We start from the raw sequence: 19347 nt of genomic DNA, 5'->3' as shown, positions 1-19347 counted from the left end.
CCTCATATCAATATGAATATATCTTACATCCTTTTAAATTCATGATCTTTTCTATATCTTTCCAATGTAAAATTTTCATTATATCCCAATAATCTTTTACTCAAACTAATTAAGGACTGTCGTTAATCTCATGATTTGGGTATCCCTGCGAGCATCCTTATCTGATCACTCTTAGCCTGCTTCGGACCTCCCCGTTAGCATCCGATCTTCCCGACCTACTTCCGACCTCCCACAACTTCATTCAGGGTCATCATATATGGTATCTAGTCTAAACCATGACTCTATACTATTTGTTATTGATCCGGTGGTAAGGACGGGGGATCCTCGTTGGCGGAAGGTCAACGGCACGTGGAGGTCAAAGGTCAAGAGATTCAACCCTGAGACCCGACCGACCGGACGAAGCAGGTCGACCGACCGGACGAACATGCCGACCGTGAATCCCCCCGCCGAATGAAAGACAACCCGACTAGGGGTCGGGTTTCCGATGCTCAAGATAAAAAGGTTTCATGGCCGAGCGGTTTGTCCGTTCGGCCGGGCACGAGGCAACAAAGACAGGCATGAGCAATCTCATTCGAGCATACGACCGGGAGGACTCCCGGTCGGACCGATACCTACAACCGGGCAGAAGGGATATGCCTGCCGAGCGGCCGAATCGCTCGGCCCTGGAACAGACAGGAGGTGCAAGAGGATAAAGGAGACAGGGGATAACATCATCCTCGAGACGTCTGCCGCCGACAAGCAGCAGAGTTGGCGGCCGAGCAGTACACAGGATCATACGGCGGAAGTTTCCACCGTCACATCCGGGATATGCTCGGACGATTGCGGAATGACGTCAGGGGTACTTTTCTGACACAGACTCGTTAAGGTATGTTTGGGGAAGCGGACACGCATCAAGAAGTGTGCCCGCCCCCCCCCCCCCCCCCCCCGGGGTCATATATAAGGACCCCCAGACGTCGACGAAGGTATGCGCGATCTCACTGTAACCACAGTTACGCTGCCTCTCTCATTTCTCGTTGCCTGACTTGAGCGTCGGAGGATCGTCGCCGGGAAACCCCTCCCGGCTCGTCTTCTTTACAGGTTCACCGGAGATCTACATCAACAGTCGGAGACAGCGGAGCGTGCCACGTCCCCAGTGTTCGTCGACTCAGCGCTCGGGCAGGATCAGTTATATTAAAAAAAATATATTCATATATCTCTATAATAATATGATATTATTTATTTTGAGTCTAAATCCTTATAATTTTATTTTTTTATTCTTTTAAATTCCGGATTTTTATGTGAAATTTTAATTATATTTTAAATCGTGATTCTTTACATAAGATCGATCAAATAACCCGTGATATATTTTGCATAGGTTGGAAGTTGATCTCAAGGCGTATTACATGCAAATATCAACTCGAATATTAAATTTATTGATTAATGTTTAATTAGTTTTATTTTAAATTTAAATGGCTATTTTTTTTTATCTCGAAGGTTGAAATATTTTCACTTTTGTTTTTCAGATTTTCCGAGAAAAATTATGATTTGTAGGAATCAGGAATGGTACCTTAACAGGAATCGTTCTGCATGGATTGGCCAGTAAAAAAAAGGTATTTTTCTCGTAAGTTTAAAATTGATGTATATTAAAACGCTAGGAAAAATGGACGTTTAAAAAGTATGTGTGATATATAAAAACGACATCGACCGTTTAGATTGTAGCTGTTCATCTGGCTATTTCTGGTCGAACGTTGAGATCATTATCTAGTCAGCAGTACGTCGTTTGCTTGGAATACCTTTACGGTCCATCTTAGCTTTCATAATTTTAAAAATAAATAATATATTTCCACTATATCCTCCTTTACACAATTAAAATAATTTATATTATTACAGAATATGAATACATTAATTAAGAAAGTTTTCAAAAATATATTAATTTTAATTTGAAATGATTCGTTATTTTAATGATATTGAGTATTGAGTATTGAGTATTTCTATTAACTTATCATAAATTTAATAAGTTTTTAAAAATTGACCACTTTTAATTTTTGCTATTACATTCAAATATACGGGTAAAAGGCTTTTAGAAATACATCCATTTGATTTAAAATAATTGAGAATTTTTTATTCATGAATCAATTTAGGTTCAGTAAAATAATACTTATTTACTCTGTTAAATATTATATTTTTTTAATTAAGCTACTGTTTCAATTCCATTCGAATTTAATAATTCCATTTTTCAATTAAATTAGATTATAAAAATTATTTATGTATTTTTTATTAATTTCATGAGAATTTCGATAAAACCCTCACCAGACTAACAAACTTCAAGATTTCCTTCATCTTTCAAATAGTTTGAAATATTATTTTTTAATTCTTGTGAAATTAATTTTTAATAACCCACCTGTAAAATAAATGTTTATATTGATTGGTTCAAAAAAGTGGGGAAAAAAAAATAGAATGGGTCTGATTTGCCAGATCCAATTATTTTTTATCGGTATGTAATGTAAAGCAGGGAAACATGGTAGTAAATCATGGACAATCAATCCATATGGTCTTGCTATCCAAAATATATAATTTAAAATAAAAAATTTATTTTATTAAATTTATATATTTATTTTTCATTATATCATATATATTTATTAATTTTCTCTCTCCTTAATAATATTTAGGGAATAAAATTCATTCGTTAAATTTAAATATTTACTATCCATAAATATAAAATTTAGATAATTGATAGGATAGCTGATGTAAAATTTTTTAATTTTTTTTAGCTATCCTATCTAAAATCTACGATAAAATCTTTGGATGAGATAAGAGTATTCATACAGATTTTTTTTATATAAAATACATAATTTAAAGTAAAAAATTACTTTATTAAATTTAAGTATCAATTTTTTACTATACCATATATGAGTTTTTTTTATTTTTTTTCTCTCTCCTCTATAACGTTCAGGAATAAAATTTATTTTCTAAATTTATGAAAATTTATTCATAAATATAAAATTTAAAAAATAGATAAGATATAAATTTTTTTAATTATCTATCTAAATTTACAATAAAATTTTTTAATAGAATAACTAAGACCGGCCAACATCAAATCAGTGACATAAACTCATGAACTAACATGAGTGTTTATGACCACGTCCATCCGATCTAAATTGTTGTTATTAATTAAATTTAGCACCACACATGATCCAATCGCGACACTTGATTTATTTACGTTACAGTGGTAACCGTGGGGGCAAAAAAACAAAACCGCGGCACTTTTCTGTTTCTTTAACCCTATGATTCCTTCTAACAAAAACAAAACAAAAGGCAAATAATGCTCTTCTGCAACGCTACATTACATCTTCCCTCCCTATCCCTGTTTTTGGTGAGGTGATCTACACGCCTCTTCCATTTGCCTTTTCTATTCAACTTTTTTTTTTTTTTTCATTTCTTGCAGGGTGTGCGCTTAGAGAAGGGAAAAAAATGGGCGAAGAACAATGCAAAGATAAGAAAATCAATGAAGCGAAGTACCACAAGAGCTACTTCGACGTGCTAGGCATCTGTTGCACATCCGAAATCCCTTTGATCGAGAAGATTCTGAAGCCTCTTAATGGAGTCTGTTGTGCAAAGAGAGGGCAATACCTCTCAACCTTTCTGAACCGCGGAAGAAGAGGAAGAGAGAAAAGAGATCGCGCGGAACAACAAGACAAAGACGCACAAAAGAGAGCAAGCACCAGGAAGGAGAAGAAGAAGAGAAAGAAAAAGAGTTACCGTGGTTCGGCGACTTGCCTACTCCACAAAACGGCCGAAACTTTATTAGAATTCTCTTCTACACAAGAGAATCACATCTAATGATTCTTGTGTTGTCTGATCTTCAATGGGTTTACAATGATCTCTATAAATACTGCTAAACCCCCAGACCCGGTAAAAACGTAACAGAATTTGTTATGAAAAACATAACAAAATTCTGTTATATAAAATCTTAACAGAATTTTATTACGAAAAATCTTAACAGATTTTTCTTCCATGACATCCCTTCATCCAAATATGAGCCACTCGTCAACAATCTCCACCTTGATGAATATTCACCCCTTCGAAGAATACGAATATCTGGACAAAACTCCATCTGGATCTCTGGGTCTGGCCTTCCTTCCTCTAGCATCTAGAGATATGGATCAAGTTCAAGCAATGCTTAAACTTCTCTGTGGTCACTGGCTTTGTCAGCATATCTGCAGCATTGTCTGCAGTGTGAACCTTCTCAAGTTGAATTTCCCCGGAAGCAATCAACTCTCTGATCTTGTGAAACCTCACATCAATGTGTTTGGTTCTCGCATGATACACCTGATTCTTCGCCAAATAGATAGCACTCTGACTATCGCATAACAACTTGACTCCACCTTGCTGAACACCCAGTTCTCTGACCAACCCTGTAAGCCATAAAGCTTCCTTCGCTGCTTCAGCTGCTGCCATGTATTCGGATTCCGTAGTAGACAATGCAACAATAGATTGTATCATAGATTTCCAACAAATAGGTCCTCCTGCCACAGTGAATACGTATCCTGTAGTAGACCTCCTGTTATCTAAATCTCCTGCATAGTCTGCATCTACGTACCCAGCAACTAAAGGATCTTCCGGTTGTCTACTGAACATGATGCCATAATTAGTTGTATTTCTCAAGTATCTGAAAATCCATTTCACTGCATCCCAATGTGGTCGACCAGGATTTGAGAGAAACTTGCTTACCATACTAACTGCTTGCGCCAAATCTGGTCTCGTGCAAACCATGACATACATCAGACAACCAACTGCACTGGCATAAGGAACCTTTGACATCTCTTGGATCTCGTCATCCGTCTTTGGACACTGTGTACTGGATAACTTGAAGTGATGCGCCAGGGGTGTGCTCACCGACTTTGCATTCTTCATGTTGAACCTATCCAACACCTTCTCCACATAGCTACGTTGAGACAACCATAATCTCCCTACAACTCTATTCCTGTGAATCTCCATCCCAAGAATCTTCTTGGCCTCTCCCAAATCTTTCATGTCAAATTCCTTGCTCAGTAGCCTCTTCAATTTGTCAACCTCTCTCATCTTCTTCACAATAATGAGCATGTCATCTACGTATAGTAGTAAGAAAATCAGTGATTCATCTTCAAGGCCCTTCACATATATGCAGCAGTCATACTCGCATCTCCTATATCCGTTTTGAATCATGTATGAATCAAAACGTTTGTACCATTGCCTAGGAGATTGTTTCAGTCCATAGAGCGATTTCTTCAACTTACAAACCAACTGCTCTTGTCCGGACTGACTAAATCCCTCAGGTTGTGACATAAAAATTTGCTCCTCCAAATTTTCATGAAGAAATGTCGTCTTCACATCCATTTGCTCCAAATACAAATCGTGATGTGCCACCAAAGCCAATACCGCTCTAATTGACGTATGTCTTACCACTGGAGAGAAAATTTCTTCATAGTCAATCCCCTTTCTTTGTGAATACCCCTTTGCTACCAACCGAGCCTTAAACTTCACTTCTTCTCCCTCTGACATTGCTTCTTTCTTCTTGAATATCCACTTGCACCCTATAGCTTTCTCTCCTTGAGGAAGTTCCACTAGATCCCACGTTTGGTTCTTATGCAACGACTCCATCTCCTCACCCGTCCACCTGTCCTTTTCAGAGCTATGTATTGCCTCCTGAAAAGATGTAGGGTCTCCGCTACTAGTGGTAAGTGCATAAGATACCAAGTCTTCGAATCCGTATCTAGTGGGTGGTTTTACGACTCGTCTCGTTCTACCACTAGCTATAGTGCGATGCTCCATGTGCTCTGAGCTAGAATCATCGAAGTCATGAGTCTCTAGCTCCACCTGCACAATATCTTTCTCTTTGTTGCTTTGTGGTGTTTCCTTTCCTTCTTCCTGAGTACGTTGTAACATAGCTTTCTCGTCAAACACCACATCTCTGTTGATCACCACCTTGTTTGCCTTAGGATCCCAAAGCTTGAAGCCTTTAACTCCTTTCTGATAACCCAAAAAAATTTATTGCTTTGACTTTGCATCCAGCTTTGATCTTTCCTCACTAGATATGTGCATATAGGCTGGACATCCAAAAACTCGAAGATGAGAGTATTCTACTTGATTCCCTGTCCATACTTTCTCTGATACTTTGCCTTCTAGTGCTGCCCTTGGTGATCTATTAATGAGATAACATGTCATGTTAACTGCTTCCGCCCAGAAATTCTTTGCAAGCCCTGCATTCAGCCTGAGACATCTTGCCTTCTCAATGATTGTCCTGTTCAACCTTTCCACTACCCCATTCTGCTGAGGTGTCCTGCGAACCGAGAAGTGCCTCATTATCCCATGCTGCTCACAGAATTCCTGAAACTTTGAATCTGTGTACTCAGTCCCATTATCTGACCTAAGGCATTTGATCTTCCTTCCGGTCTGGTTCTCTACTTCAGTTTTCCACAATTTAAACTTTGCAAAAGTTTCTGACTTGTGACGCATAAAGTATACCCATACCTTTCGTGAGAAATCATCAGTAAAACTCACAAAATACAAGTGCCCTCCACGTGATGCTACACTGGCCGGTCCCCAGAGATCCGTATGTACGTAGTCCAGAATCCCCTCCGTCTTGTTTGTTGCCGTCTTAAATTACACTTTGCTCTGTTTCCCAAGAACACAGAATTTGCAGAATTCAAGCTTGCACGTTTTGACACCCTTCAACAAATCTCTCTTGTGAAGTTCTAGCATCCCACGTTCACCCATATGCCCTAGCCGCATATGCCACAAGACAGTACTATCTGATTCAGACTCCACCGAGGTGACTCCACCTACAACTGTAGTCCCTATCAACTTGTAGATGTTTCTTGCTACCTTTTGTCCTTTCATTACCGTCAGAGCTCCCTTGCTGACTTTCATCACCCCGCTCACTGATTTGTAATTACAACTAATACCATCCAGTGTGCCTAGTGAGATCAAGTTCTTCCTTAGCTCTGGTATATATATGACATCACATAAAGTTCTGATCACACCATCAAACATCTTGATTCTGACATTCCCTATGCCGATAACCTTGCATGATGCATCGTTTCCCATCAACACTGAACCAGAATCCACTGCCCTATAGGTGTCAAACCAATCCTTGTTTGGAGTCATGTGATATGAACATGCAGAGTCTAAAATCCATGCATCCGTCAGCTGCTCCGAACTTGACATAACTGATAGCATATCTCTATCACCGCTTTCTGAATTTTCTTCTTCAACTATGTTTGCAGACTTTGCCGAACTACTTTTGTTCTCTGCAACATATTTCTTTATCTCTAGACAATTTCTCTTGATATGACCTTTACCTCCACATTTGTAGCACGTGATCACCTTCTTCCTTCTCGACTTAGAACGAGTCTTGTTGTTGTTGTCATATCCATGTCGAGATTTGCTCCTACCACGCTCTTGGTTGCTATTTACCACAAGTCCTTCTCCTTGAGAAATTTCATCGCTTGTTTTCTTTCTTTGGTGAAAACCTAGCAACGCACTTGTGATCTCCTCCAATTTGAGAGTTTCCTTACCCCACATCAAAGTAGTAACCAAATTCTCGTACGTAGGAGATGAAGGTAGAGAATTCAACAACATCAGCGCCTTGTCTTCGTCTTCGATCTTCACATCAATCCGCTTCAGATCACTTACAATCTGGTTGAATACGTTAATGTGCTGGCTCAGATCGGTTCCTTCTGTCATCTTCAGCCCGAATAATTTCTGCTTGAGATACAGCTTGTTTGTCAATGATTTTGACATGTACCGGCTTTCCAGCTTTTGCCAAACTATCACCGGTGACTCCTCGTCCATGACATGGTACATCACGTCATCCGTAAGACAAAGTCGATTGTTGTCTTCGCCTGAAGTTCTTCCCAATCTGATTTCTCCATGCTTTCCGGTTTTCTTTCTCCTAGCGCCTTCACCATGCCTTGTTGCACCAACAAGTCCTTGACCCTTCTCTGCCATAATCCAAAGTTTCCGGTTCCGTCAAACTTCACCATATCAAACTTCGCAGAAGTCGTCCCCGACATATTGAAGAAATCTGCCAAAAACCTGGAGCTCTGATACCAATTGTTGTGTAAAGAGAGGGCAATACCTCTCAACCTTTCTGAACCGCGGAAGAAGAGGAAGAGAGAAAAGAGATCGCGCGGAACAACAAGACAAAGACGCACAAAAGAGAGCAAGCACCAGGAAGGAGAAGAAGAAGAGAAAGAAAAAGAGTTACCGTGGTTCGGCGACTTGCCTACTCCACAAAACGGCCGAAGCTTTATTAGAATTCTCTTCTACACAAGAGAATCACATCTAATGATTCTTGTGTTGTTTGATCTTCAATGGGTTTACAATGATCCCTATAAATACTGCTAAACCCCCAGACCCGGTAAAAACGTAACAGAATTTGTTATGAAAAACATAACAAAATTCTGTTATATAAAATCTTAACAGAATTTTATTACGAAAAATCTTAACAGATTTTTCTTCCATGACATCCCTTCATCCAAATATGAGCCACTCGTCAACAATCTCCACCTTGGCGAATATTCACCCCTTCGAAGAATACGAATATCTGGACAAAACTCCATCTGGATCTCTGGGTCTGGGCTTCCTTCCTCTAGCATCTAGAGATATGAATCAAGTTCAAGCTGTTGGAATGTATACTGAAAGCCTAAACTTTGTAAACATTTATTATGAATAAAGAATCACATTTGGTCTAATTGTCTACATTTGTTTGTAGTTGTTCATTTAATTTATATTGTAGATAACATAGTATGTGGTGTCACATACAGAAGATGATGTCATCAGTACCTTATAAATTATAAACAGTAGCTCACGACCAAAATGGAAAAGGAACAAACCATTAGAAGGTCGTAGTGTAATTAGGTATTAGTTTATCTTGACTATATAATTACACTAGTACACTCAGAGTGTATTGAGTAGGACCATTTGAGGTCGTTTCTTTTATACTGACTTTAATAAAAGAACAAAGACCTCAGTTATTATGGAAGTGTGTGCTCTTAATCCTAATATAATAACAAGCACATATATTTGATATTTATTTCTTTAATTTATCAATGGGTGAGATTTAGTTCGTTGAATCAATAAACCCGATAAGTTGGGAAATGGTATCACTTATAGTGTGTGTTGTTGATTATAGAAGGAAACTGTGTCCTAGAGATACTAGGTTGATAATGTCCTCAAGAGGAGCTCATAAAGATTGTCATGTTAAACCCTGCAGGTGGACTTAGTCCGACATGACAATAAGGTTGAGTGGTACTACTCTTGGACTTAGATATTAATTAAATGAGTTGTCAGTAACTCACTTAATTAGTGGACATTCGATATCTTAAACACAGGGAGACTAACACACTCATAATAAGAAGGAGCCCAAAAATGTAATTTGGGATTGGTGCGGTAGTTCAATGATAGTTCTCTAGTGGAATGAATTATCATTGATAAAATTAAGTTGTGTGTTCGGGGCGAACACGGGATGCTTAATTTTATCGGGAGACCAAAACCAATTCCTCCTCTCGGTCCCTATCGTAGCCTCTTATTTATAGAGTTCTATACCCACCTATATCCACCTTCTATACCCACCAATAAGGGGCCGGCCAAGCTAGCTTGGGAACCAAGCTAGGGCCGGCCTAGGTATATTATTGGGTGGCCGGCCCTAGCTTGAAGCTAGTAGGGCCGGCCAAAAATAAATTAAAAAAAAAAAGAGAAATTTAATTTTAATTTTTATTATAATGTGGAAGATATAATTTAAAGAGAATTAGAATTAAAATATCTCTCTTGTAAAAGATTTACAAAAGATTAAAGAAAGAGATTAGATCTCTTTCCTTATTTGTAGATTAGAGAGATGTTTTATTTTCTCTTTAAAATTATTCACATGTTAATAAAATTAAAATTATAGATATTTCCTTTTATTAACCATGAAGAGATTTTAAAGAGAAATTTTATTTTTTTAAAATTTCCGGAAACAAATTAGGAAGTTTTAATTGTTGATTAAAACTTGTCCTCTTTTGTTTTCCAATGATGTGGCCGGCCACTTGAAATTGATTTGGAAAATTTTATTTTATTTCTCTCAATTAAATCAAGTCAAGGAAATTAAGGAAAATTTATTGTAATTAAATTTCCTAATTTGCCTAGGCCAAGGAATATAAAAGAAGGGGTAGGGGTGCCTTCATGAGGGACAACCTCTATTGTTTTCTCTCCCTTTTTCCTTGGTGTTGTGGCCGGCCATTACCCTCTCCCTCTCTTCCTCTTGTGGTGGCCGAACACTTCATCTCCTTGGAGTTCTTGTGGTGGCCGGATACTACTTGGAGAAGAAGAAGAAGAAGGAGAGAAAGTTAGCATCTCTTGGAGCTTGGTTAGTATTTTGATTTTCTTCTTTGGTAAAGTTCTTCCTTTGTGGCCGAACCTTGCTTGGAGGAGAAGAAGGTGGTTGGTGGTTTCTCATCTTGGTAGATCGTTGCCCACACAACGTCCGAGGTTAGAAGAGGAATACGGTAGAAGATCAAGAGGTTTTTCTACAAGGTATAATTAGTAATTTTTATTTCCGCATCATGCTAGTTATTTATGGAAATAATACCAAATACAAGAGGCTTATGATCTAGTATTTCGAATATGTTTTTCGATGTTGTGTTCTTTTGTTTTCTTTCTTTTCCTTGTGATTTGATTGTTCTCTTTGGTTAACCTAAAGTTATTTTAGGAAATTAAATATTAGCTTTCTATTAAAGGTTTTGTCTAGTCGGTGGTGGTTGCTCCCATATCCAAGAAGGTCATGTGCCTCGCCATGTCAGTACTGTGAACCTTTTATGGAAATTAGTATTTAATGGAATTAATAACTTAAGGAGATTTGGGTCGAACGTGTTAAGTTCCGCAGGAGATCCAAGTTAAAACCTAAAAGAACAAATAGATTAAGTTTTGGATCAAACGTGTTAAGTTCCGCAGGCGATCCAAAATTTAATTTAAAAGAACACATGGTAGCTAGGAAAAAGGTTCAGACCTTTGTACAAAATTTTTGTACAGTGGAACCTCTAGGTTTTCCGAGTAGCAACCAACACAAGCAATGCTTAAACTTCTCTGTGGTCACTGGCTTTGTCAGCATATCTGCAGCATTGTCTGCAGTGTGAACCTTCTCAAGTTGAATTTCCCCGGAAGCAATCAACTCTCTGATCTTGTGAAACCTCACATCAATGTGTTTGGTTCTCGCATGATACACCTGATTCTTCGCCAAATAGATAGCACTCTGACTATCGCATAACAACTTGACTCCACCTTGCTGAACACCCAGTTCTCTGACCAACCCTGTAAGCCATAAAGCTTCCTTCGCTGCTTCAGCTGCTGCCATGTACTCGGATTCCGTAGTAGACAATGCAACAATAGATTGTATCATAGATTTCCAACAAATAGGTCCTCCTGCCACAGTGAATACGTATCCTGTAGTAGACCTCCTGTTATCTAAATCTCCTGCATAGTCTGCATCTACGTACCCAGCAACTAAAGGATCTTCCGGTTGTCTACTGAACATGATGCCATAATTAGTTGTATTTCTCAAGTATCTGAAAATCCATTTCACTGCATCCCAATGTGGTCGACCAGGATTTGAGAGAAACTTGCTTACCATACTAACTGCTTGCGCCAAATCTGGTCTCGTGCAAACCATGGCATACATCAGACAACCAACTGCACTGGCATAAGGAACCTTTGACATCTCTTGGATCTCGTCATCCGTCTTTGGACACTGTGTACTGGATAACTTGAAGTGATGCGCCAGGGGTGTGCTCACCGACTTTGCATTCTTCATGTTGAACCTATCCAACACCTTCTCCACATAGCTACGTTGAGACAACCATAATCTCCCTGCAACTCTATTCCTGTGAATCTCCATCCCAAGAATCTTCTTGGCCTCTCCCAAATCTTTCATGTCAAATTCCTTGCTCAGTAGCCTCTTCAATTTGTCAACCTCTCTCATCTTCTTCGCAACAATGAGCATGTCATCTACGTATAGTAGTAAGAAAATCAGTGATTCATCTTCAAGGCCCTTCACATATATGCAGCAGTCATATCTTCTATATCCGTTTTGAATCATGTATGAATCAAAACGTTTGTACCATTGCCTAGGAGATTGTTTCAGTCCATAGAGCGATTTCTTCAACTTACAAACCAACTGCTCTTGTCCGGACTGACTAAATCCCTCAGGTTGTGACATAAAAATTTGCTCCTCCAAATTTTCATGAAGAAATGTCGTCTTCACATCCATTTGCTCCAAATACAAATCGTGATGTGCCACCAAAGCCAATACCGCTCTAATTGACGTATGTCTTACCACTGGAGAGAAAATTTCTTCATAGTCAATCCCCTTTCTTTGTGAATACCCCTTTGCTACCAACCGAGCCTTAAACTTCACTTCTTCTCCCTCTGACATTGCTTCTTTCTTCTTGAATATCCACTTGCACCCTATAGCTTTCTCTCCTTCAGGAAGTTCCACTAGATCCCACGTTTGGTTCTTATGCAACGACTCCATCTCCTCTGCCATAGCACCCGTCCACCTGTCCTTTTCAGAGCTATGTATTGCCTCCTGAAAAGATGTAGGGTCTCTGCTACTAGTGGTAAGTGCATAAGATACCAAGTCTTCGAATCCGTATCTAGTGGGTGGTTTTACGACTCGTCTCGTTCTACCACTAGCTATAGTGCGATGCTCCATGTGCTCTGAGCTAGAATCATCGAAGTCATGAGTCTCTAGCTCCACCTGCACAATATCTTTCTCTTTGTTGCTTTGTGGTGTTTCCTTTCCTTCTTCCTGAGTACGTTGTAACATAAATTTCTCGTCAAACACCACATCTCTGCTAATCACCACCTTGTTTGCCTTAGGATCCCAAAACTTGAAGCCTTTAACTCCTTTCTGATAGCCCAAAAAAATGCATTGCTTTGACTTTGCATCCAGCTTTGATCTTTCCTCACTAGATATGTGCATATAGGCTGGACATTCAAAAACTCGAAGATGAGAGTATTCTACTTGATTCCCTATCCATACTTCCTCTGATACTTTGCCTTCTAGTGCTGCCCTTGGTGATCTATTAATGAGATAACATGCCATGTTAACTGCTTCCGCCCAGAAATTCTTTGCAAGCCCTGCATTCAGCCTGAGACATCTTGCCTTCTCAATGATTGTCCTGTTCAACCTTTCCGCTACCCCATTCTGCTGAGGTGTCCTGCGAACCGAGAAGTGCCTCATTATCCCATGCTGCTCACAGAATTCCTGAAACTTTGAATCTGTGTACTCAGTCCCATTATCTGACCTAAGGCATTTGATCTTCCTTCCGGTCTGGTTCTCTACTTCAGTTTTCCACAATTTAAACTTTGCAAAAGTTTCTGACTTGTGACGCATAAAGTATACCCATACCTTTCGTGAGAAATCATCAGTAAAACTCACAAAATACAAGTGCCCTCCACGTGATGCTACATTAGCCGGTCCCCAGAGATCCGTATGTACGTAGTCCAGAATCCCCTCCGTCTTGTTTGTTGTCGTCTTAAATTGCACTTTGCTCTGTTTCCCAAGAACACAGAATTTGCAGAATTCAAGCTTGCACGTTTTGACACCCTTCAACAAATCTCTCTTGTGAAGTTCTAGCATCCCACGTTCACCCATATGCCCTAGCCGCATATGCCACAAGACAGTACTATCTGATTCAGACTCCACCGAGGCGACTCCACCTACAACTGTAGTCCCTATCAACTTGTAGATGTTTCCTGCTACCTTTTGTCCTTTCATTACCGTCAGAGCTCCCTTGCTGACTTTCATCACCCCGCTCACTGATTTGTAATTACAACTAATACCATCCAGTGTGCCTAGTGAGATCAAGTTCTTCCTTAACTCTGGTATATATCTGACATCACATAAAGTTCTGATCACACCATCAAACATCTTGATTCTGACATTCCCTATGCCGATAACCTTGCATGATGCATCGTTTCCCATCAACACTGAACCAGAATCCACTGCCCTATAGGTGTCAAACCAATCCTTGTTTGGAGTCATGTGATATGAACATGCAGAGTCTAAAATCCATGCATCCGTCAGCTGCTCCGAACTTGACATAACTGATAGCATATCTCTATCACCGCTTTCTGAATTTTCTTCTTCAACTATGTTTGCAGACTTTGCCGAACTACTTTTGTTCTCTGCAACATATTTCTTTATCTCTAGACAATTTCTCTTGATATGACCTTTACCTCCACATTTGTAGCACGTGATCACCTTCTTCCTTCTCGACTTAGAACGAGTCTTGTTGTTGTTGTCATATCCATGTCGAGATTTGCTCCTACCACGCTCTTGGTTGCTATTTACCACAAGTCCTTCTCCTTGAGAAATTTCATCGCTTGTTTTCTTTCTTTGGTGAAAACCTAGCAACGCACTTGTGATCTCCTCCAATTTGAGAGTTTCCTTACCCCACATCAAAGTAGTAACCAAATTCTCGTACGTAGGAGATGAAGGTAGAGAATTCAACAACATCAGCGCCTTGTCTTCGTCTTCGATCTTCACATCAATCCGCTTCAGATCACTTACAATCTGGTTGAATACGTTGATGTGCTGGCTCAGATCGGTTCCTTCTGTCATCTTCAGCCCGAATAATTTCTGCTTGAGATACAGCTTGTTTGTCAATGATTTTGACATGTACCGGCTTTCCAGCTTTTGCCAAACTGTCACCGGTGACTCCTCGTCCATGACATGGTACATCACGTCATCCGTAAGACAAAGTCTGATTGTTGCTACTGCCTTCGCCTGAAGTTCTTCCCAATCTGATTTCTCCATGCTTTCCGGTTTTCTTTCTCCTAGCGCCTTCACCATGCCTTGTTGCACCAACAAGTCCTTGACCCTTCTCTACCATAATCCAAAGTTTCCGGTTCCGTCAAACTTCACCATATCAAACTTCGCAGAAGTCGTCCCCGACATGTTGAAGAAATCTGTCAAAAACCTGGAGCTCTGATACCAATTGTTGTGTAAAGAGAGGGCAATACCTCTCAACCTTTCTGAACCGCGGAAGAAGAGGAAGAGAGAAAAGAGATCGCGCGGAACAACAAGACAAAGACGCACAAAAGAGAGCAAACACCAGGAAGGAGAAGAAGAAGAGAAAGAAAAAGAGTTACCGTGGTTCGGCGACTTGCCTACTCCACAAAACGTCCGAAGCTTTATTAGAATTCTCTTCTACACAAGAGAATCACATCTAATGATTCTTGTGTTGTCTGATCTTCAATGGGTTTACAATGATCTCTATAAATACTGCTAAACCCCCAGACCCGGTAAAAACGTAACAGAATTTGTTATGAAAAATATAACAAAATTCTGTTATATAAAATCTTAACAGAATTTTATTACGAAAAATCTTAACAGATTTTTCTTCCATGACATCCTTCATCCAAATATGAGCCACTCGTCAACAGAGTCAATAAGGTTCAAGTAGTTGTTCCAACCAAGACTGTGATAGTAGTTCATGACAGCAGCCTCATCTCACAGTAGGACATACGTGAGTTATGATCTGAACATATTAGGGGCAGAGAGAGAGAGAGACAATTTGGGCATCTCTTTCATTTTCAATTTGATGGCTTTGAAATGAGGTGATTTATGTGTTTGGTTTTCTCTTCTTCATCAGTTACGGCTCTGAACAAGGCAAGGCTTGAAGCTTCCCTACACGCACATGCATCTGCAATTAACGTTGCCAAGAAATGGCCAAGTCCTTACATTTTAGCTTGTGGATTGCTACTGCTGCTCTCACTCTTCATCCACTTTTTCCACCCTCTGAGATGGTTTGCAGTAGCAGCTGTTTCGATCGACATTTTGCCGATTGCTTTGAGAGGCATTGCGTCTCTTCGACGGCTTACTCTGGACATCAACATCCTTATGCTAATTGTAGGTATGACTGACCTCCCAAATACAAAGAAATAATTTTGATAGTCGCACTTAGACCAAGCGTCTGATCTTCGATGCCTTTGGCCAGTTGCCGGCGCAATTGCGCTCAAGGACTACTCAGAAGCAGCCTTCATCGTGTTCCTCTTCACAGTTGCAGAATGGCTGGAAACAAGGGCCAGTCACAAGGTGAGAATATTTAACAGGCTGACAGTTCCATTTCCTGAGTTTGCTAAGTGTGCGAGCTTGTACCTGAACTGAGCTAGATGCTCTAACCTGCAAGCTACTGCTGGGATGTCATCACTGATGAGCTTGACTCCTCAGAAAGCTGTCCTATCTGAAACGGGTCAAGTTGTCGATGTCGACGATGTCAAGATCGATACTGTCATTACTGTCAAAGCTGGAGAAGTAATCCCAATAGATGGGATTGTAGTTGACGGACACTCTGAAGTTGATGAGAGGAGTCTCACCAGAGAGTTCTTTCCGGTAGCCAAGCATGCGGACTCACCGGTCTTTGTCGGAACGCTCAATATGGATGGTAACATGCTTCCACAAGTTCTAAACTGAGCGGTATCATAATTCTTTAATGATCTGATCTCTAACTGACATTGCAGGTTATATCAGTGTTCAGACAACCGCTCTCGCGAAGAATTCCGCAGTTGCTAAAATGACAAGATTGGTCGAAGAAGCACAGAATAACAGATCGAGCACGCAGAGGTTGATAGATTCTTGCACGAAGTATTACACACCGGGTCAGTAGGCTTTGGATTACAATTCAACATACATAAGAACTTACTTTTCAGTTTTGAGTGTTGTGAAACATCGAGGACTTCTAACTCATCTTAACCCATCTTTTTGCAGCCGTGGTAATCGTAGCTGCAGTGATCTCATCCATTCCTTTGATAACAGAGGTTAAACATCCCAGAAGCTGGTTTCAATTGGCGCTAGTCCTTCTCGTGAGTGCGTGCCCATGTGCACTAGTGCAGTCCACGCCTATGGCAACTTTCTGTGCACTTCTGAAAGCAGCAAGACTAGGGCTTCTCATAAAAGGTGGAGATGTTCTTGAATCCCTGGCCAAGATAAAAACCGTGGCATTTGACAAGATAGGAACCATAACAAGAGGAGAATTCACCATTGTTGAGTTCCAATCTACAAGCAGCGAGGTCGCCCGCAATACACTGATTTACTGGTAAGTAGGTTGTGACTCTCAGTTTGCAGAAAATTTGGAAAAATGAGTCGAAGTTTACTCTGTTTCAGGGTTTGAAGTATTGAGAGTAAATCAAGCCATCCAATGGCTGCTGCATTTGTTGAACATGCTAGGTCATGCTCCATCGAACCTAAACCAGATTCTGTAAAAGAGTTCATCGTCTACCCTGGAGAGGGAATTTATGGGGAAATAGATGGAAGAAGCATTTATATAGGTAACAAAAGAATAGCAGCCAGGGCTTCATCTGAAACGGGTACATTCATGTTGTTATCAATCGTGTGATTGTTCAGTGCCAAATCTGGTCATCTTGCATTTGCGTCTTGTTTTATAAACCTCAGTTTCAAGCTTGGAGAGATGTGGAGTTACCTTTGGATATGTGTTCTCGGACACGGTTCAAATCGGAAGATATGCCCTCTCTGATACATGCAGAACAGGCGCTGCTGAAGCTATCAAAGAGTTGAAATCATTAGGCATAAAAACAGTAATGCTTACAGGAGATAGTGAAGAAGCAGCAATACACGCAAAAAGCCAGGTTCTTCAGATTGTTTCTTATTATGTTCTTGACAAATACAAATGACATTTCTTAATTTTCAGACACGTTGATTGTTCAATAGCTAAAACATGGCATGGAAGAAGTTCATGCGGAGCTTCTACCTGAAGACAAAGTCAAACTGGTAGGTGACCTGAAGTCGAGGGAAGGGTACACGGCCATGGTCGGCGATGGGATGAATGATGCACCAGCTTTAGCCCTGGCAAACATAGGGATCTCGATGGGAATATCAGGTTCAGCAGTTGCCATGGAGACCAGCCACATCACCCTCATGTCTAACGACATTGGCAAGATTGTCAAGGCCATCAGATTGGCAAGGAAGATGCGTTGCAAAATCATCACAAACATAACCTTCTCCCTGGTCACTAAGATTGCTATTCTGGCACTTGCATTTGCCGGACACCCGCTGCTCTGGGTTGCTGTCCTTGCCGATGTTGGTACTTGCCTGCTGGTGATCTCGAACAGCATGATGCTATTGAAAACAAAAAATTCTTCGAGCAAAAAGTGTTGTGCCTCGTCCCATAAAACATGCTCCGGCAAGCCAAAAAATGCATGTGGATCATCAAGCGTCTGTGGCCAATCTGGTTGCCATGATCATGGGAAAGGATGAAATAGTAGTGGACCACCATCACCGTGCAGAATCACCATCCCATTCCCACTGTGACCATGCACAAGGTGTTGACGAGGAAAGTGTGCACAACCATTGCATGGACAGAGATCATCAGGTGGCAGAATCACATTGCCATTCTCCTTGTGGCCAGGCAATGGGTATAAAGGCAAACAGTACTTCAACACAAGAACACTTTGTATCAATAGATTTATGGCAAGCCAATGTCGGCTCACAGAACCAGGAAAAGCAAACCAATCAAAAGAATGTTGGGTGATGTGTCAGCAATGCAGATAAGCGTCGCCAGGGAGAAGGTTGTTCACCTTCAAAGGGGATAGTAATAGGAAGAAGAGAGATTGGTGGATGCTGCAAGAGGTACAGAAAGACCTGTGGAAAGAGAGGTGGTTGCTGTGCAACTGAAAGAATACAACTACCTGAAATGGTAACAGAGTAGAAGATGAGTAATCAGCAGGAGGATGGAAGCGGAAGGAGATTATGAGGTTGACTATGCAATGGAATCGTCAGTCGTAGGAGCTTCATTTTCCTTAATTTGAGCATGCATGTGATTTAAAATTTCAATACCTATGGAGTTTCAGTTTATGTGGTGGATGATACCGATTCTGCATCATACATATTTTTTAACTATAAAAATTTAAAAATATTTTTTAAAATAAAAATTTAATTTAAATATAAAAATGCAAAAAAAAAAAAAAAAGTGGGATTGCGATGTCTCTACGCCCCGTGGAAGTTAAGGGGGGACATAGCAGTTGCTCAGACGGTATTTTGTGTGCCGCATAATATAGTATTTAAAATCTTGATTATGAGATTAAGAGGAGTAGAATCTTAACTATTTTAAACATATAATATTAGAACTCTGGATGATTTCATCTTCAGCCAAAATAATTGATACGGTGATGAAGGAGGATTCTATCAATTAATACGATGATAAAGGAGAGCCTCATTAAAGAGGGGTCAAAGTAGGGAAACATGGTTGACATGGAGGTCAAAAGCCCACGACCATTGATCAGGTGTAGTTGGTCGAAAGGGCCCTGAGTCTGGTCGGATAAAATAAGAGA

The 19347-nt window shown here is 40.2% G+C and overlaps 1 pseudogene; it reads left to right on the top strand.

The window, feature by feature from the left end:
- The first annotated feature begins 3450 nt into the window (after nucleotides 1-3450).
- LOC122011531 lies at nucleotides 3451-18825 on the top strand (annotated as a pseudogene).
- Nucleotides 18826-19347: the final 522 nt, after the last annotated feature.

This window comes from Zingiber officinale, chromosome 1A (assembly GCF_018446385.1).
Source record: "Zingiber officinale cultivar Zhangliang chromosome 1A, Zo_v1.1, whole genome shotgun sequence".
NCBI classification, from domain to species: Eukaryota; Viridiplantae; Streptophyta; class Magnoliopsida; order Zingiberales; family Zingiberaceae; genus Zingiber; species Zingiber officinale.
Note: the sequence above shows the minus strand (reverse complement) of the source record. Positions and strands in the feature narration are given on the sequence as shown.